We start from the raw sequence: 20814 nt of genomic DNA, 5'->3' as shown, positions 1-20814 counted from the left end.
CCGTCCTGCAGCTGGATGCAGCACCGGGATCAGCAAGTGCTGCTGCAGCAAGGGGGGGCCAGGAGTCCCCCCCTTTTCTGCTCCCAGCTCTGTGCTCCAGCTGTCAGAGGAGGAGTTTGGGCACCAGGCTTGTTTCTGGCACAGAGGGTGATCACCGGCACCTCTCGTCCTGCTCCGTACGCGGCTCGCAGGGGCTGCAGGGCCCTCCTACAAAATTGCGTTTGTACCAGCAATTTTAATAACGGATTTGGAAAATAAACGGCTAGAGCAGCAGGGCACAGGGGATTTTTATCCCTGGCAATGTCTACCTCAGCACTGACACTTGGGGTGGAACTCCCCGGGGAGCTCTGGAGCTTAAATTTGGGCTGTCTTCCGCTCCCAGACACTGCTTTCCTTGCACCAGCCTAAATCCAAAGGCAATGGCCTCATCAGATTGATCTGCAAACAGATCGATATGGGGCAGCTCCAGCCTGTCTGAGCAATGTGCACGTGGCAGGAGCCAGCTCCGAGCCTCAGCCCGGGGATTCCTAAAACCCGCTGGCCCCGGACAGCACGCGGTGCTGAGATCCTCTGGGAAGGAAGGTGACAAAAATCCCTTCTTCTGGGAATGGCTGTTAATTCATAGACCATCTCAGGCCAAGGACGAGTCCTTGGGTTAGAGCCCTGGCTCTGCCCTGCCCTTTCCCCGCACTCCATCCCTGCTTTCGTAACCGGGAAAACCGATCACCATCCCCTGCAAAGCCAATTGCCTGGTGCCCACCGGTGTGGGACCTGCCGAGGCAGCAGGGCTGAGCCAGGGGAGCACGGGAACGGAGCAGCGACGCACGGGAGCAGAAGGGCATTAATCACCTCGGCGTGATTAGGGGCTCACTGAGCACAGGCTGCCTCAGGGCTTTTCTGCTCCTGTACCTCCCAGTGCCCCAGTTTGCCATACTCTCAGACAGACGCAGTCCGGGTTGCGCGCAGGAGCCCTCGGTCCAGGGAGCGCCGGCTGGTTTGCATTCCCCCCACCGGCTCCAGCTCCTTTCCACCCCCTGCCAATTGCTACGGGAGGATGTGTCACCCTGGTCGAAATGGCCGTTCCTTAATTGCTTTTAGTGCTTTGCTGCACGGGAGACCAGCAAAAGCAGAGTCTGCCTCCCACGCTGCTCCAGCTCCTGGCTGTAAGTCACCTTCCTCGGGCTTGAAACTTTAGCCCAACCCTGGTGACTGGAGCCTTCATCCTGTCCTTCATGGAGGATCGAGGTGGTGACAAGGGCAGGGTGGCTGAGGGCTGCCCGGAGGCTGAACCCCCAGGAAGGGCCATCAGAGGATGGGCCAGGGAAGAGCTGCTGGAAGAGTTGGGCAGAAAGCAGGGACGAGGGGTCACGATGTACCACCAAGGGAGAGGGCGGCCTGGGCCACGTTGTCCTGGGAAGAGCACCCAACTCAGAAAGTCAAGTGTCGGAAGATGCAGAGATGTTTTTCTTCCATCTCGAAATACACAAATTTATTCACTTGGAGCCATCCTTTTATTGCATGGAGATGGATGTGTACACACACATTATTTTAACTTCACGGCTCTCCCATCCGTACATAAAACAGCCCAGGGAGCCAAAGTTGATTCATCTGTTTGCCACAGAAGATGGATCAGTTAGCAAATTATTTTATTGACCCGCAGCTCTGCTCAAGGTCATTTGTTTCAGTGGACAAGGCAGCATGCCTGGCATGGCAAACAGGGCTGAGGAGGGAACCTCCATATGTGATAGCCATGTCCAAGCCCCTGGGAAACTGGCCTCGTCGTGAAACCTTCAGCATCACGCTGGACCCCTCGCAGCCCGGCTGCGCTTGCCGGATAAGCTCGGCATTTGGGCTTTAATGCTGCAGCTTTCTCAGCTGTCTCGAGGCTTTTATCCCTGGCTGCTGCTGGGAAAGAAAATCCCTCCTTCTTCACCAAAATGTGGTTTGAAATCTTTTTGCTTTGTTCTTAAAGGACAATGAAAATAATTTCTGATGAGGAAGGGAGGAAATAGAATTAAGTAGCTCAATCCTCATCCAAACTTAACCCAGGTCTGTAGCCCGTAGGGACGAGACATGCACAGAAAACCACACTGCAGAAAAGCCAGGCCCTTGCCAGAGCTGTCGATCCGCACCTGAAGTCAGACGGAGAGAAAAATGCAGACTTTCTTATAGCCTGGGAGTGCCTGAGGGGTTTCTCTGCAGCGAGAGGGTTTTGTGAGGATCCCTCCTGCCCCACGTCCTTGTGAGGTCCCACCAATGTGCAGAGACCTCGGCTGCCCTGGCACATCTCTCCCTTGGCTCCCGCATCCCGCATGTCTACTGGAGCCCTCCGCTGCTCCAGAGCATCTCTGCTTTTTGCTGTCCTCTCTGAGCCTCCCGTTGAGCTGGGGCCTTGCTAACCTTCATTGACTTCGCCTAAACATTTATTAATTGATTGCTGCAGGGTTACCACAGGCTTCTGCTTGCATTCGGGGGAGATGAGATGTCCACAGAGTATCCTCGCATGAACTCCTGCCTTACCTCCATCTACACACATTCAGTTCTGCATCTGCTGCTCTTGCTGCTGAAGCAGCTTTTAACCAAAGACATATGGGGCCCATTAACACGGTTTTGCTTGTTTGCAGAGCCCAAGCTTAGGAAGAACGGGCTGATTTCGGCTCATAGTTAAGAATCTCAAGCCTAGATACAACTGGGTGCAGAAGCAGAGACCGGAGAGCTGGTGCTAGCCTGGCAGCTGGCCATCGGCACACGCGGTCGCATCAAGCTCAGCACGAACGCGGATGAGGCTGAATCCGCAATGGACACAGACCAGAGTAATTATGGCAGAGACACTGATGTTTCCTTTTGCCCAACTTAATGCTGAGCCCTTCCTACGGTAGGTCTCGTCCCACCTGCAGTCTGCTCGGATGGAAGGGAAGGGAGCTGGGAGGAATGGCTGGGCTGCAGGGACTTGCCACATCCACACAGCTGCAAGAAAATGGTCCTCATCAAAAGTACTTGGGCGGTACCTCTGCCCCTCACCTCTGCCTCAAGAAATGGATCTAAAATAAAAGCTGGGCTTTCTCCATCTGTAGCCCCACCCCAGTCTTCACACTTTTTTTCAACTTTACAAATGTGCCAGATATTAACAAAAAAAAAGAAGAAGAAAAAACAAAAAGGGAAAGTAGCACATCCCTTTGTGCAAGGCTTTCTTAAAATCCCTGTTAAGTTCCTGTACATGCTGACAGTTTTACAATTTACATGACAGCTGGCTTGCTTGGAGGAGATCTCTGTTAATTAAAATAACACAAAGGGAAAGAAGCGAAATCGTGTCAGCGGATAATTAATTCGGAGCAGGGCACCAGGCTGCGCGCCGATCCCGCTAACAAAACTCTGCAGGAATTCACAGCTTTACGGGGCCAAGCCCCCCTGAGCCTCCCAGAGCCGCACTCGCTGCTCGGCCCCCGACCTCCGCACCGGGCTGGTCCCCTTCCCAGCGGGACACGTGTCTCTGCGTGGGACCCGCCGCCCCGCCGTGCCCTGGGTGCAAGGCGCTGCATCCCAGGGCGAGCTGGGATTTGGACACGTACTTTCCCGAGGGGTCCGGGTCCAGCCCCAGCCCTCTTGCCCTCCTCCTCGCTGAGGCTCTGCCTCTCCAAAAGGGATGCTTTCTGCTCCTGCCCCTTCGCACGGAGCTCACGGCCATCCCTCGTCCCAAAGGCCGTGGGAGAGCATCTCGTCCTCCCCACCAGCTCCGCCGCTCGACGCTGGGGCTTTCCAGGGCTGCCGGCGGGGACCCCGGCTGTCGGCCAGCACAGCCAAGGCCAAATCATTCCTGGCGGCAGCCGGGGTGGGTTATCTCCCCTCTCCAGCCCCGCTCAGCCGGGGAGGCCATCAGAAGCCGATCCAGCGGCAGCCGTGCTGCTGGAGATGAGCTCTGTCCCTCTTGGCCGAGCGGCAAATCTGCGACGGGCTGAGCCGTTTTGGTGCCTCCCCGGCAGGATGGGATTTATGTGAGAGTCGAGGAGCGGGTGCACGAGGGGAAGGAGGATGGGTGCAGAGGGGGGTCCAGCAAGCCCAGGATGGATTTGGGGAGCCCAAAGAGGGCCAGGGGAGCAGGGAAGGGGCTCCTGCAGGGAGTAACAGGATTTAGTGGGACTGAGGGAAGCGGAGCGAGCCAAGCCCTTGGCTGTTGGCCGTGGCCCCGGGGCGCTGGCTGGGTACAGGCTGCATCGTCCCCGCGCTCGGTTCCCCTCCTTGCCGCCCCGGTGCCGGCGGTGGCACCTCGCGGTGCCCCGATGCTCTCTGTCCCCGGGCAGGGACGGCGGCTGCACCCAGAGCCCTCCACAAAACCAAAACCAGCCACTCAGCAACTGGCAGTTAAAGTTATGCTTAGTTAACTATTCTGCAGCTCACTCTCGTTGCTTTAGTGTGCTGATCAGGCGGGCTTGGAGATGGGGAAAGGGAAAAAAAAACACAGAAAGGAAAGAGAAAGAGCAGCCCAGGGCTCCAAAGCAGCTGAGGTGTCAAAGACAGAGATTTAATGAATGTGCCTGCGGTTCACCTGAACAGATGAGCACAAGCTAGAAGGAGAGAAGGAAGAAAATGGAAAAAAGAAAGGATCATTTTTCAGATTGGCAGCTCCCCTCCCAGACATCTTTTAACAAGAGAGGAAAAAAAAGGCTTTAAAGGGCCAGCCAGCTGCTTCCCTCCGCCGCAGCGGGGACCCGAGCACCCTGACGCCCGTCACGGGGGTCGGGCTGGATTGGTGCTGTGGCTCCCATATCCCCCGTCCCCCATTGGGGACCGGCTGCTGCTCGTGCGCTGGGGGACCAGGGTGCTGCGGGGCCGGCGGCAGAGGAAGGGCTGGAGGGGCAACCTGCAGAAACGGCGCCGAGAGTAGGCAAACCTGTTGGCTCATCCATCACCGTGCGCCAGGCCTTGTTTGAAGGCAAGCAATAAGTGTCTGCCTGCAGAATAAATCTGTGTGCTGAACATGTTAATAAACAGAGGGGGTTGGCAATAGCCAGCCTGGGTCAGCAGCTCTCCACGCTGTCCGGTGCCACCCCGGCACACCGCAGGCACCAGCACGAGCCCCGGCAGAGCCCCCCTGGGGCATCCTCGTCCCCCACCGCCCCACACTGGGGCTGGGCTCCCTCTGCTCCATCACTTGGTTCTGCCTCGGGAAGTTGCACAGGGAGCCTGGGAGAGCTTCAGTTCTGGAGTTTCTTTGCAGTTTACCAAAAGAAAGTCTTTTTTCCCCAGTGGCTCTGGGCAGCTCCTTTTCTGTTCTCCTTTGTAACCATTTCCCATGCATAAACCTACTCTCTAATCATGTCCAAGCAGTTGGCCCTGAGTTTTATCCAATGTTTCTTTTTCAAATGTCTAGAGGGAACTATTTTAATAAAATTGTATTTAATTTAATACAACTGTATTAAATACGTGTAATGTGTCCCAAGCCAGCAGCCCCCCTCTGCTCCTTCATCCAGCAAAGGAAAAAGAAACAAAACACATAAGAATATCCCTTAGAAAAGTCATGGCCATAAAGGGGCCAGCTGGCACAGGACAGGGAGCTGGGGGCACCCCAGGGGAGAATGGGCAAGGACCCGCTGTCAGCCCAGCAGTGTCCCAGGCTGTGTTCCCCTCCAAGGGCAGAGGAGAAACCGTGGCTCTTCCCAAAGCCTGAGCAAACTCTGAGCTGTTCAAAACTGATTAATAAGAAGCTCTTGCCTGTTCTCAGCCAGTCCAGCTCCTGAGCGCTCGTTAACCATCGCAGAGGAGGGAGCGAGGCTGGCACCAGGCAGGAGGCAGGCAGCGTTTCGGGTGCCGGAGGCAGGCAGACTCCTGCCTGCACCATAGCTCCTGCCTGTCTCTGGAACCAGCGGTGGCCCAAGCAGGAACACCGTGCCCGCCGGCGGCAGAGCCGGGAATACCGCCTGGCCCCAGGGCACCGCAGGCGGTCGTAGGGTCACTGCGGCAGAGGCGGCTGAGAGCAGCCTTGCTCCATGCTGGGCTTGGTGCCGTGGGTCCCTGCCAGGCTTCTTCTACAGGACCTGATAAAATCTGGCTATTCCATACGTGAGCAAGCAGGGGGCTGGTTTAACGCAGAGAATTCAGCGCGGCTGCACTAAAAACTGCACGACTGGCTCTGACGACTGAGCATCCCACCCTGGCTTGCAAAGTAAATGACAGGAGATTTAGGGCTTATTTTTCCCTGTGTCACCTGCAGTTGCATGCACAGGCACTGTTGGAAGAAGTTGGTTTAAAGGTGGCCAGTGCAGACCCTCCTCACCCTCGTCCACCCTTTGCACAAGACCAGCACCGTGTTTCTTCTCATTTGCACATCACTCCCAAGCTCTGTGGGCCTGTGGGAACGGGGGCAGGAGTACTCCAAAATAAAAAAAAGCAAACCCAGCATCGCCCTGGTGTTCCTATCCCTCCCGGCTGGGTGCTGGGACCTTGGGGTCACCCTGAGCCCATCCTCCAGTGCAAGGCCAGCGCTCGCTCCCGTGCCGCGCCAAGCGCTGTGCGTGGCTGCCGCAATTAGGGCTATCTGGGTTTCTTCGTAGCTGCAGGACAACATTTTTGAAGGCAGGACTTTGATCTTATTTCCTAAGAGTTTCTCTTTCCCTTTCTTTTCATGTGTGTTTTCCCTGTTTTTTGTCTCATTACTCAGGTGAAGGCTGATGTTCCCCAAGGCAGCCGTGCCGGAGCCACAGTCCCCGTCTCGCCCCCCGCCGCAGCCTCGGCCGCCGCAACCCGGAGGCACATGGACGGGGCATCATTTCGTCTTGGAGCAAGTTCGTCCGTGGGCCTCTCCTGGGCAGAGGCTGCCAATTACGCTCAATACACCGAGCTCTGTCAGATCAGGTTCTTGTCAGGGAAAACACTGCGCTGGGGTCCTTCTTCCCCCCCTTTTTTTTTTCTGTGGTTGCTTTTTTCTTGATGTTTTTAATGATTTTTTGCAAAGGAGCCTTAACGATGGAGATGAGGACGCTGCTCGTGGGTCCCTACATGCTGCTCTGCCTCCCAGTGGCACCGCTGCACCCTGGGGACCATCACCCCCCAAGTGCCAGTCCCCCCCCGGCAGGTGATGGGGACAAGAACCGGACAGCCCTGCAGCCTGGGGGATATGCCAGCAAAGACTGGGCAGCCACAGGGAGGCTGCCAGCCTCTCGGGATGTGCTGTCAGCTCAGCCCCTGAGTATCAAAGTCAGCCCGGATAAATAACTAACTAAATCTTGTCCCCTGAACATTAGCATTTCTTCTTAAAACAGGCCCAGCCTTCTCGTAGCCGTAATCCTCCCCAATGCCAATCTCTGATTAAAACTCTGGTGCTGAGTGAGTCGTAATCCTTGCCACCTCAAGGCCATTTTATTATTATTATTATTATTATTTTTTCTCCATTAAAACCTGTTTTCTCTAAATGAAATAAAATAGGGGCAGAGATAACAAAACTCATTGCTTTTTCATATATATATAAAAGAAAGAAACATTTCGCATTAAAAAAAAAAAGTTAATAAATGGCCGAGCCCCAACAGATGGGGGTGTGTGTGGAATTTGCATTTTTCAGATTAACATGCACGAGCGAAGATAGAAAACGCACTTGCCCCGGGGAAATAATTTGAGAAATCTTTGCATATTTTATTTAAAAGCATGCCGCGTTAGGCAGGGTAATAATGCAGAGCGATGGTGATTAGGTTAGGCCTGGAGGGATTGCAGCCTGGGACCCTCCCTCCTCTCTCGCTCTGTCTCATCCCCCCTCCAAGCCCCCCTCAAACCCTTGGTATTACACCCCAAACACCCAGCCTGAAAGCCAGCCCCGTTGAGGGGTTAGTGCATCGGTGGATTTAGCCCTGTGGATTTGGGGCAGCTCCCGCTGCGTGGTCCGTGCAGCTCCAAGCGCCGGCAGCGAGGCTCGGGATGCTCCAGCCCCACGCGTGTCAGTAACTCGAGGAAATCCTCCCTCTGCGTTCAGCCATCTCGCAGGTGAGGTGCCTCCCCGGGGCTCTGCAAAACCCCTGGGATTTACAGCATCCCGCAGGAGCGGTCAGGCCTCCCAGCGCCCTGATCCCGCAGGCTGCTTGGGAAATCCCAACCACGGAGTTCGGATCCGGCAGCACCAAGGTCCCGCTTCTGCAAAAGCAGGCTCAGCTGGTGCGAAAGCATTTGTATCGTCATCTGCTGTTTGAAGTCAGGTAGTAAATCAAGGCTCATCCCTTAAAGTGCATCTCAGCCTGGGAACACTGTATGCGGAATATGCTTTAAAAATGCATGGCCTTTGTTGTGGGGATTCGGGCAGCTTAAAAGAAATTGGGTGATCTCTCATCAACTGCTTCCGCTGAAGTGCTAACAGCCTGCTCATCACTTTTATAGATCTTCAAACCGCTGGATCTGAAAGCGCTTGACAAAGGTGTTTTGTCTCCCATCCCAGGCCCCACAGAAGGGGAAGGTGAAGCAAACTGCACGTAGCAAGCCTGCAGCTGGGTGCCAGCAGCCCCTCGAAGCCCCCAGAAACCATTCCCCCCTCGGGCTGCAGCGATGGGCAGCCTTTTCCCTGCTCCAGGGTTTCACCCCCTGCACAGCCCCGTGGGGTGGCCCAGCATCGTCTTGCAGGGACCGCACTGCTCCGATCCTTGGGGTTTCAAACCATCCTTTGGGTTCCTCCTCGCTAATTAATACCTCGCTCTGGCAAAAGCCCGGGCAGATGGAGATGCCCCTCCAGAAGCCCACCCCTTGGCAGAACAGGAGCTGAGCCCCCGGAAGGTGACTGATCCTACAGTTCCCATTAACACCAGTGGTGTGAGGTTGGGTTATAACCTGCCGTGCAGAAGTCTGAAGATGAAAGTCCCCACAGCTGTGCAGTTTAACAGGGTGATAATTGGGCAGCAGGAGGGGAAGGAGCATAAATAGGAGGCATAGCAGGGACAAGGGTTTTTGCACTGAGCTGGAGGTTTCTTCCTTTGGGGGGGGGACTGGGGTTTGGCCCCTGTAGTCCAGGGATGTCTGCAAGGTGGGCTGCTCCTCTGTGCTCTGCTCTTGCTGTACAGGGAGTGGGTTAATGGTGCAGATCCTATGGGATATCTTTTCCCGGGGGACTCATCCCATTCCTGCTGATGGAAAGGTAAATGAAGGGAGAAGCCCAGAGGTCTGTCCTGCCCAGGGATGAGCAAAGCTTTGCTTTCCCGTCCAGCTGATGCGTGCCAAGCCTGCAGCCTCCCCTCAGGTCAGGGATGCTGGGCTGGGGGCTGCGCGCTGCTGGCCTCGCTGCTGCATACAGCCAGAAGCTGAGCAGACCCCAGCAGCCAAGGTAGCACTGGGAGGAACTCTGCAGTCCTACCGAAAAGGGGTAAAAGCACTAAAACCAAGGCCATGATGCTGCTTTAGCCTTGAAAAAATCTTAATCTCTTCTTTAACGTAGGCCTCTTCATTCTGGCATTTAAAGCTTAAGGTCTCATTTGTCACTTTTTTCCAGGTGATGAGATCTTGCAGTTATTTAAGAAATGCTTCAGCTGGGGGCTGCAAGGAAAACAGCCATGTGCAATGCAAGAAAACAGCTTGGAGCAGCCAAACCAGCCTGCCCGAGAGCTGGAGCGCTGCCCTGCTCAGCCCATCTAGAGGGGTTCCCAGGTGCTCGGCAAGCCCCTCAAGCCATCCCCGTCCCCTCGCTGCCCACCAGCACCTCCTGCAGCCTCCAGAGCCGGCTTGAAACATGGCAAAAAAACTCCTCCCTGGCAAAACCAGGCCCTTGGAAAGCTCCTGCCACTTCCCTGGCTTTGAAATCTGACCCAGAGCCTGGCGCTCTCCCTGTCTGCTCCCATTATTAATAAACTTTGAAGGGCTCCCTTCTGTCCTTAATGAGATTAGTGTTATTTTCATGCATTGCTGCAGGGCAAAGGACTGAAAAAGTGGCTGATCTGTAAACTAAAGGGTGCTAATCTATAGAGGGTGGGTCCCCCCATTCTCATGGCCTCGGGGGCTGGATGAGAGTAATCAATTAAAAGAGGGGATTAGAGGTGCTGTGGTCACCTACTTTATTAAGGTCACCCTGACACCCTCCTGAAAGCAGGCGGCCGTGGCCACGCTGTGCTGGGTCCAGCCCGGTCACTGAGGCTCTTAGAAGGCAAAAAAAAAAAAAAAAAAAGCCTTAATCACCAGCCCCTGTTTACACTCTGGACCCAAAGGAGCAGTAGGGGCAAATCTGTTGTTAATATATTAATGGGCACAATTTGCTTAGCGGGTCTGTCTGGGCTTTGTAAATTAATGCTAATTTAAAGCACAACCTTACTGTCTTTTTTTTTTTTTCAACTTTATTCAAGCGCTTTCATTTTACCATGAACTTGGGAAGGAAAAATATATGACTTGACCAAATACGGTATTACTTTTGCTTTGGTTACATAGAGGTTGTTTTAAATGTGGATTATTTTAGGGAAGGAGAGGGTGGCCTGGCTCAGACTGAGCGTATCGAAACATGGTACCAGTGTCCACAATTATGCACAGAAAAGATTTTCCCTCTGTGCTTTTTCCTCACCAGAAATACCTTGGGCAGCTTTGTGCAGGGGTTGAGTCGCTGCCCACGCTCTCCGCTACCTGCCAGTTAGAAACAAGCCGTGCTGCTCTGACACCAGTGATCACAGTGTGCTCCCAGGATCTCCGTCCTTCCCTTTGGATCTCAAACCTGTGTCTGAAAACGGCCCAAAGCCCTGACCTACCCCCAGCCCGTGTTTGGGGAAAGGAGGGAGCAGTTCGCGTGCTGCGGGACTCGGGCGCTGACAGTAATTAAATGCTTCTTTGCGATGAGCAGGAGCCTCGGAACATCCCGGGCCGGGGACTGCGACACACCTGAGCTCTGGGGAGTGGGATGCAGCACATCCCTCACCTCTCCTCTAACGTCATTCCCTTGGGACATCACAGCCGCCCCTGGGACACCCCGGGGCATCGGTCGACCACGAGCCCAGCGGTGCTTTCCATCGCAGGCAAGCCGTGCCGTGACCGCAGCCGGTTTGCAGCGGGCGCGGGGTGAGGACATGGGCAGCGGTGCCAATTAGCGGTGCCGCGGTTGTCACCCGCAGACATGGCTTGGTGGCATTGTGCTAACGCTCATCCACCCTGAGCGCCGGTGAGGAGCCGGTGGGACGTGTCGCTGCCGCTGTAACGCGTCCCCCAACACCCTGCGGCACCCGAGCGGGGTCCAGAACTCCCCCCCCCTTCCTGGCGAGGACCCTCTGATGCTTCTCTCCTCGCTTCCACGTGTGAAAGGGATGTCAGTTTGGTTTTATCCCAAGCCCTGTTCCTGTCTCAGTGATAGTTATGGGGTGCTAAAGGGATTAGCAGCCCCTGCCGTCTGCTGGGTGGGCACGGTGCCTTGCTCCAGCAGGTAACACGGGAGCAGCAATGCAGAAGCGGAGACTGCAAAAATCATTACCTTAATTTCAAGACCAACTTTAGACAGCGGAGAAGCCTGATGCTAGGGGGAGAGACAGCTCCTGTCCTGGGTGCTGGGGTGAGTGTTAGGCTCAGAGAAAGGAGCTTTTCTTAAAACGAGGGTGGGCAGCATGCATCAGGAGCCAAGACTGTGCTGGATGCCGTGAGGCTGCGGTCTTGGGGTAGTGAGGGAAAGGCATGTGAGCATCCCGAGTCACCGGTCCTGGCGGTCACAGGACTGCTGGTCTCAGGGGGGGAGGTTGTGGCTCACCCCGTTCCTGCCCCGCAGGGGAGATTCCCCCTCACCATAGCCTTGTGTTGGGGCAGTCGGCACCAGCTCCTGGCGCGGCACTGTGTCCGGAGCGCGGAAATAGCCGTAAGGGAAAACCAGCTGGTCCGGTGGCTCACGGCATGGGCTTGGAAGGCCCCAAGTCAGGCAACTTAGCAGCTGCCGTTTGCTGTTAACACTTCATAGGATTTTTGTGTAAAAACAGGAGGAATAAAGGATTTCTTTTGGGAAAGTAATAAGAGGGCAAGGAACCAGGCTGGTTGGGTGTCAGGGGGGCTGTGACCCCCTATGACTAGCAACAGACATTTATGAAACTGTCAGATACATCAATCCTATCTGAAGGGCACCCATGGCCCACCCCACAGTGCTAAAAGGACTCTCTGGGGCCTCAGCCCCATGGCCACGCTCTCTGCTGGTCCTTGCTCACTTCTTTCACGCCTTGGTGCAGCTCCATGCCATTTCTTTTCAGATCCTTCATATCTTTGTGCTTTTTCTTTCTCACGTGCGGCATCGACAGCCTCACCGTGGGTGCCTCCAAATGAGCAGTTACAAACAGCAGCAGCTGTCTAGGATGGGCTGGGAGAACCCCTGGGTGCAAGGTCTTGGCTGCAAGACGTGACCGGGGCTGGATCCTGCTCTGCGGTTCCCCAGGCTGTTGCAGTTATTCCCTGGGGCCGGAGAGGCCGCTGGGGACACGGTGGCTCTTGTTCCACCCTCAGCATCTCCGCTGAGCCCAACTGCATCAGTGGTTTTGCATCCTCAGCTGGCTCCCAACATCCCACCTCCAGCCTCCGCGGGGTCCACACCAGCCTGAGAATCGTTGCCGCTCCCCCCGGGAAAAGAGGGGCTGCTTCCACCCCACCTCCCGCATTGAGCCCCTGGGAGGGGACGACCGCCCCGGAGGGCTCTTGCTGCAGAAAAGCCCCTTCTGGTGAGCCTGGAGGGGGGGGACACCCCTCTGCACCCCCTCCAGCCCTGCCGCTAAACCCTCCCCTTGGCAGCGGGTTTAATCCTCGCAGCCACGGGGTCCGGGCTGCATTGCCATGGGCGCTGGATTAGGGACCGGCCCCGCAGCCCTCCTTTGTCCTCCCTATTGTGGAGCATTTTGCTCGCCTCTGCTTTAAACCTTGTAACCATTTTGCTGCCTTTTAAAACCGGCTTGAATAGGGGGTGGGATGGAGAGGGGTTGGGGGGGGAGAGGAGCCGAGGCTTTGAGGTTGAAGAGAAGCATTCAGGCTGCAGCTGCCCCGTCTCAGCACATTCCCCGTGACCCCCACGGGCACCGCGGCGGCCACCGAGCATCATTGGCAACTTGGCCGCTCCGGGACAATCCACCTGCTTGCTCAGGACAAGCACTTTCATGCCTATTGGGATTAGAGATTTTAAGTGTCGTTCCAAATTGTGCGGATAAACAGTCTTGTGAAAACTTGTTATCGTGGCGAAAAGGCCCCCGCCACCACCCTTAGTCCCTGGCCTTTTGTTTGGGCAATTTTTATTGCCGGATTGGATTTGATGAGGTTTAAGGTTTATTCTTAGGACTCCATTGAAGAGCTGATCCTTTGTCTCCCACCGTGGAGCGTGAAGAATATGAAACGTAGGCAAAAATAAATCTGCTTTTCACACGCATTAGCCCCTGGTACATGCAGGGACCACCAAACGCAGCTGAGAGCCACAGCAACCCCATCCCTCTGCCCTGGCCCCCGCCTGCACGGGGTCTGCTCCGGCCTCACTGGGCTCTGCACCCTCTCCCCGAATCCCCTCAGCCCCCACCAAGCAGGGACAGACCCCCCATGGCTGGTGGCCATAGATGACCTTCTCCCACTGCAGTCCGAACTGCAGGAGCCAGGCAAAGGCTGGTTCGGAGATACAGATTTAGGAGGTGCCAGGTCTGCAAAGAACCCCAAACGTGGCCGGGGGGGGAGAGCATCCCTCCCTGCCCGCCCCCTCCAAAAAAATCCAACCCCACTGGCAGGTCAGTCCCTTAATCGCTTCATTTATCACCAGTCACTTCGGGAGAGATTAATCAGCAGGGTAATTCCTGAGGAAAGGTTGCTCCAGGGGCTGCCTTTCATTTGAGAGAAGCTCCCTGCGAGTTTCACCTTTATTGCGGGGAACCTGCTCCGACACGCTCCGCACCGGCACGGCCGCAGCCGCCCAAGCACCGGGGACGAGCCCGTGCCCCGGGCTTCATCCCCACCTCGTCCCTGCAGCCACAGGGCTGCTGCCGGGCACGGGGCAAGGCTCGTGCCCAGGCTTCGAGCTGGTGACTCCTGAACAGCCTCCGGGGCAGTTTTGGCAGCACCGGGAGCCGGCGGCAGGCGTCTGGCACGAGCTGAGAGGCTGAGTTTCTGCAGAGCCTGGAGCCGGAGGCAGAAAATCATGCAAAACTTGGTGGATTGGGCTGGTTCCAAGCAAAAAAACAAAACAAAACAAAACAAAACAAAAACCCCAGGGCGTGCAAAACCTGCTCAGAGCTGTACCGGAGCAGGGCTGGCCTGGAGGAGCACAACCTGTTTCGAGTGATGCCTCTCCCAGTGGCTCCCGCCGCGGTGCCGGGAGGTCTCCGGACCTGACCTCTCCGCCTGCCAGGTCCCACGGCTGGGAGCTGCCACGGCCTCGTCGTCCGCACACGAGCTGCCGAAGGAGGTTGCACGCTCAGGTGCAGCCCTGCCTGACGCACGCCAGGTCACCACGGTTGGACAATTGGACCTTCAGGGGACCCCAGCTCCCCTGCAAGAACCTCGGGCATGACAGCACATCTTTACTGCTCACAGCATCTCTTCAGCCAAGCCTCATCCCCTGAATGCCCGACCCTTAAATAAGAGTGAAAACTAAATAATGAATTTGGAGGGAGAGAGGAAAAATTAAGTGGTGGAGAGGTGAGGGAGGAGTAAGGTCTCCTCTGGCAGGTCTTGAAAAGATATGGCAAGTGAGCAGGATGGGACAGGAGCGTGCCGTCTCCAAGCATTTAGGATGCAGGATGCCCTTGGTGGGATACCCGCTGCCTGGACAGTTGTCCCACCACGACATACCATGTCCGTGGGAGGGACAGCAGAGGAGGACAAGGATGAAGGCTCAGCCTTCGGGAGGCAGGACACAGTGCCGGGGTCAGCTTGGCTAGAATGCCCAAGCCAGTGCCACAGACTCAGGACACTTCTTGGCACACTGTCCCACCGGGTAGGCACGGGCAGGGTCGGCATTGTGCTCCTGGGGCGGGGGGTGAGCCTGTCCCCCCATCTGCTGCATCGCTTCCCACTTTGCATCTAGCATGATGATTCCCTAGATACCCAGTGATGTTCTAGCTCCTCCTGTTTGGATAAAATATCTGTAATTACATGCATGCCTAATTTGAATTATTTCCAGAGTGCAATCCTAGCGCTTTGGACCTTACTAAGCAACTTGGCAGGAGACGCCCTTGTCAATGGGGAGAAGTTAGGTGGTGGCACTTCTGCTCCTTGGGTGGGTGACCAGCATGGTCATTGGGTGGCCACCACAGGGTGCTAACAGCTCATTCCCAGCACCCTGAGAGGGTCTTCCCTGGGGTCTGTCAGGGTCCCGAATGTTCTTTAGATGTCTCATCCCATTGAGAGGAATAGAGAGGGGGCTTTCTACACCTGCTCTTAGACCTGCCATGGTCATCCCCATTTTGAACCCGGGAGGTTAAAATTAGAAGTTAATTGATGTGCCCAAGGCCTCATTTGTAGCTGCAGAGACGACGGATGCTTTCCCAAAAGCGATGCTGCCATCAGAAATTGTGGGGCTGGTGGAGAAGGTACTGAGTGACTTTCTTTGGCCCATACTGGGTAAGACATCAAATTCAATTCTCATCATGGTCCCTTCTGGCCCTGCAGTCGATGGGCTCCGAAGTGGGGTTGGCCAGCAAACAAGAACTGTTTCATCAAATGTTCAAGGTTTTAAAACTTGGTTTTCTTCCAGCGTGCAACCCAACTGAGTCCTTTTGAAACTTTTCCATGGCGAGCCACCCCGACGCAAGCATGTCCCAAAGAGCTGGGGGCTGCAGGCAGAGCCCACCACGGGCAGCAGAAACCTCCGCACTGCAGGCAGGGTGTTTTGGGGGGGCAGCCCGCTTCCCAGCAGATCAGCGTGTCCCAGCAATGACCATGTCCAGCCCCGAGACCCCCCTGGTCCTCTCCCGCTGCCTGCCCCGTGCACCCCGATCCCCCAGCGCGGGCAGCCCCCAGCCCGCTGCTCCGGCGGGTCCCTGCCTGCCCGCTGCCCGCGCTGTCAGGCAGCATTGTCTCCGCATGGTGGGTTTCTTTCTGTGCGGGAGAGTTGTGCATCCCCTCTTAGCTGTGCTCAGCAGCCTTTCGCTGTCACATTGCGTTATTTGCTCGATGAGAAGTGACTAATGAACCTTCCTCCCTTCTTCCCCTGCCTGCAAAATTCCCGGTAGCTGACCAGCATCGCTGGGGCACAGGAGGGGGACAGCGGGCGAGGGGACGCCAGAACTCAGCACCCATCGCTGCCCCCCCTGCCCACCAGCATCCGCAGAGGCAGCATGAGAGGCTCGGGGACTGGGAAGTGACATCTCAGCTGGGTTTCAAAGGCATGTCCTGATCCCCTCCTGCGGATAGCGTGGGGTGGGCATCTCCCCACCCGAGCTCCTGCCTGCTGCTGGTTTTGGGGGCGAGGGTCCAGGCAGGGCTGAGCCCCTCGTCCATGGCACGACAGCCCCCCCCCCCGCCGTTTCCCCCAACTCTTAATTCGTTCTCCATTATTTTTGTCTTCCTCTCCTCCCCCTCTCCGTCTCAGCTGCCTGATGAATGAAGGATGGGTTTTTAAGCCTTTTTTACCCCCAAGGCCCGCAGCTCTGGCTTGGCTGCTATCGCTGGGATAAATGCAGGCTTTTCGGCCCGGAGCAGCATGCGGCAGAGCCGTGCCGCCCCCCCCGTGCCGGGTTATCAATCCCCGCTCAGCATCGCCAGCGCTGGGCTGGGTCCTCTCCACTGGGAGCCCTTTTCCTACCCTCTGGCCACAAGAAAGACCAGTGTGGCTTAATTCTGCACAGTATCAACACCAAACAGACTCAGCCCAATGCTACTGGCTTCTCTTAATTCGTCTTTGTATTCCTCGTTTTTCATGAATTTTTAAAAAGTTTCCATTTCTCTCCGCGCCTCCGTCTTATCCGCCGGGTTTCGGTGGGTTTGCGGGAGCGTGCGTGCCCCTGTGCCTGCCTGGGCTCTGCATCCCCCCTCCTCGCCCTCCCGGAGAAAACAAAGGAGGTGGAAAGTCAGCTTGGATCTCCCCACCCTGGAAAGTTTTTGGATGGCTTGAGAAATAAAATCTCTCGCAGCTCAGCAGATGAAAGGGCCCGCGTGGTTATCAGATCCACGCCGCTCGGGTCCTGGCACAGCCCGGTGGCACGGTGCTCTCCCTCTCGCCGGCAGCAGCCGCTCCTCCCGCCAGCATCACTCAAACGTAAAAATACAGATGGTGCCACTTGCAGGGCAGGGCTGGAGCCGTGGGGTGGAAGGAGACTTTTGGAAAGCAAACCAAAATTATCTGAGTCCTCAATAGACTTAAAAAAAAACCAAATGCATTTCTTTGTTGTTTTGTTCTACTGCAAAATGCAGCCTCCATCCATGACTGGGAACTGGAAGCTGCCTTCTCCCTCCTGGCCCTGTCCGGCGAGCAGGGAAATTAAGGCAAGATAGAAGAAAATGGAGATTCCAAGATGGAAAACACAGATAGAGCCCATGAACGCAGCCAAGCCAGGCTTGTTCAGAGCTGGCGTTTCGGTTTCAATCTAAACACAGATAAGCTGGGAGCTTCCCTCCACCCACCCCGACCTGAGCCTTCCTCCGCTTCCAGTGGCACGCAGCATCCCAGGCCTGCGGGGAGCTCGGTGGCCGGTCCGGCCGTTCCCGGGGGGGCCGCTGCTTCCAGCCGGGCTGAGCCTGGCTCCGGGGGTCTGCAGCCCCGGGGGTTTGTGTCTGCAGAGGGTGGCAGCGGCAATGCCGCGGTCCCAAATGCGTCACAGCTGAGCTGGAGCCCGTCCTCGTCAGCCCCCGGCCCCGTTCTAACGTGCAGCAGCCCCCTGAGCATCGTCTCCCCCGTCCCGGGCAAAAGGAGCCAGCAGACCATTGCAGTGAGCCCTGTTTGGGGCTGGGGAGGTGTTTCTTGGCTGTCCAAGCAGAACCTTTGTTTTTAAGCCCTCAATCAAATGCTCATAGACAGGCAGCTTGCGTGGCACTCAGATTATTATTCCCTTGGAGGAATAAAGTGCAGCATTGAGGCTTCTGGGATTCAAACCGATGGTTCCAGGGCTCTAGATATTTCAGTGCTGATGCTTAAAACCAGGAAGGCATTCCCTCCAGCAAGACAGCCACTATATCATACAGGGAACGCGCTATGAAATAATGATGTACAACTGGCCTTGAGGCACTCTTTGCAGCTTGATTGGCCTCAATGGCAGAAGAATAACCGAGAGTTTATTGCTTCTCTTCTAGTGATCTTTACTCCCAGCTGTTTTCTCAGGGGGGCCTGGATCCCCGTACCTCTTCCGAAGAGCTGCTGGCGAGGCGCTGAGCACAGCCAGTTCCCAGGATGGGGCTCTGCTCTTGCAGAGTGGATCCCTGCAGGAAAATCCCCCCGACCTCTGCCCAAGGCAGGCGATGAGACCTGGGCATGTTTTAGACCCCTTTCTCCCTCCTCCTGGGGGTGCAGTGAGCTCCTGGAGCAGCACCCAGCACCCTTGGCGCCAGCACCCAACCATACTGAACAGAATGCACCCGGTTGCTCGTCCCTTCACACCACATCCCCTTCACCGGCACCCAAACCGCCCAGCGTGCCCGTGCCTCAGTGCTGCACCTGGGCAAAGCCCCTGCGATGGCAGCGATGCCCGAGAGCCGATTTCTGCCCACTGAAATCCCTGCTGCCTGGGCAAGAAAAGGGGGCAAAAAGCATTTTCAGGCAGAAAGTTGTTGGCAATCCCCAGCTCCTGGTGCCATTTGCAGAGGGCAAAGGTTAGATGGTTGCAGGTGATTTTTTCCCTTTTCTTTTGAGGAGCCGTGCTGCAAATAGCCAGATTTCTAAGATTTCTCTATCATTAAAATGTAAATGAAAACAGACACGAAAACAATCTGAATTTCCAGCCGAGTTGCTCTTGCTTAATATTCTACCCCGAAGGGGGATGTGCGGAAGCAACAACATTTCAAAGGGAATCATTAAAGAAGGCAGGCTCAAACTGCGTTTTCATCAGATACCGTGGCAGAGCCGAGCACTCGGGGTCTTGCCCATCCCGCTGCTGCTGGAAAGGACAAGTGGGAAACAGCTTTGGAAAAAAAGAAAAGTCCAAGCCAGAGCGAGGAGGACCCGCACACCATGCCGGGGCTGTGCCAGAGCATCTAGCTGCCTGCCTGGCTGGCGAGGGTCGTGTCCCGGCGAGGTTCGGCTCCGGCTGCGGGCAGGCAGGCAGCGCATGGGGCCGCGGGTGCTCCGGGCACACGTGTGCAGGTGCACGGCTGCAGCGTGATGTGTGCGAGCCTGCGCGATCGAGCTGGGACAATGCCTGGGTTTTAATGCACCCTGAGTTTTTAGAAACGTCCTGGAAGGGCAGCGGGGTTTTGCGATGCACGTTAACAGTGCAGGCAGGGGGAAGACCCCAATACTTCCCAAACCTGCCTGCAGTCTCCATCCATCCCAAGCTCTTGGCATCGGTGCTGCTTTGTTCTGTTTCAAGCAGGAGGCTGGGGTGACGGTATTTATACCACCAATGTAATGCATTTAAAATTAAATACAAAATATCAGGGAGGAAGAATAGCTTGAAAAAATCGTGTGAATCTTGGTCCAGACATGCACCAGAGCACCTGGGGTAGGGAAAGAGCTGAGCGGTTTTGAATCCTGAACACGGTACTTGCTGCCCCAATAAGCTGAAATGTCAGCAGCGCTCTGGCTCGGCTGGCACGGAACAGCTCAGAGTGCTGTTGGGTTTATATTTAGCTTTCACAGAGGTCACCGACCAGCGGCTGCGCAGAGGCTCGCGGGGTGCAGGACCACTTCAACCAGCGTGGTGCAGGATGCGGCCCTGGTGCCGGACTCGGCTCGTTGCCTGGCCAACAGCTCTGGGGCAGTGCTGCGGGACGGCTTTGGCATCACTCTGGGACAGTCCCCAAACGCTGCAGGGACAGGTCCGGCACCCAGGGAGGTCTGTCCCAGTGGATGTTGCTGGAAGAGGAGGGATGCACCGAGGCTCGAGGCCACGCACGAGCCCCCAGGACCTGCCTCCAGCCCTCAGGTGCCCACTGCTCGGTACCACTTACCCAGGGCTGCAGGAAAACGAAGACTGGCTGTGCAAGGAGCATCTCCCTGCTAAGAACCAGGAGCAGCAAAGGCATCCTCTGCTCAGAGGTCCCTCCAGGCCACCCATCTGGGCATCCCATGGGCGATGCTCGCCAGGCAGGAGCAGGGCAGGTCCCCTCCGACCCCTGCCCCAGACCCGGACCCCCTCCCTTTTCCCCACTGCCTCCCCCATCCACGCTTCCCAGCTGTCTGGAGGGGGCTGCAGGATCCGTGCCGCTCCGTGTCCGATAAGGGGGCTGCATGGAAAAGGCTCTCAGCCGCCCGCAGGCAGGACAGCTGAGCCCGGCCCGGGGTGCAGCAAGGACAGAGCCCCTCTGCTCCCCACCACCCTCCCAGACCTCCCAGGCAGCGGCAGGTGCTCCAGGCACGGCGGCACATATGGATCCTATAAGGGCTGAGATCATCTCTCTGGGCAGCCTCAGTCCCCCATGCACTGGGGAGCAGAGGGGAAGGATGGTGGGACCCCAGGGCTGCCCATGGAGCCCCTCGCCACGCCGGGTCTGGCGTTTGGGGCGAGGGGAGCAGCCCCGGATGGGCTCACCCTGCCAGCCGAGGGCAAAGGAAAGCCCTTTTCCTGCGGTAAACCGAATACGTGAGATCTGCAAGTCTCCAAGACACAATAAACAGGGGATCCCGGGATGCTTTAAGTGTGTCCCAGCCTGGATCTCTGGATGTTAATGGCCTGAGATGATTAATTTTCTTTTGTACTTTCATGGCATCAGTTATCACATCATTTGATTTTATTTTTAAAGACTTTTTTTTAAGCCCACAAAATACTGGAAAGAGTTAGAATGGGTTCA

The sequence above is a fragment of the Haliaeetus leucocephalus genome, unplaced genomic scaffold (assembly GCF_000737465.1).
Source record: "Haliaeetus leucocephalus isolate CR32 unplaced genomic scaffold, Haliaeetus_leucocephalus-4.0 Scaffold517, whole genome shotgun sequence".
Taxonomy (NCBI): Eukaryota; Metazoa; Chordata; class Aves; order Accipitriformes; family Accipitridae; genus Haliaeetus; species Haliaeetus leucocephalus.
Note: the sequence above shows the minus strand (reverse complement) of the source record.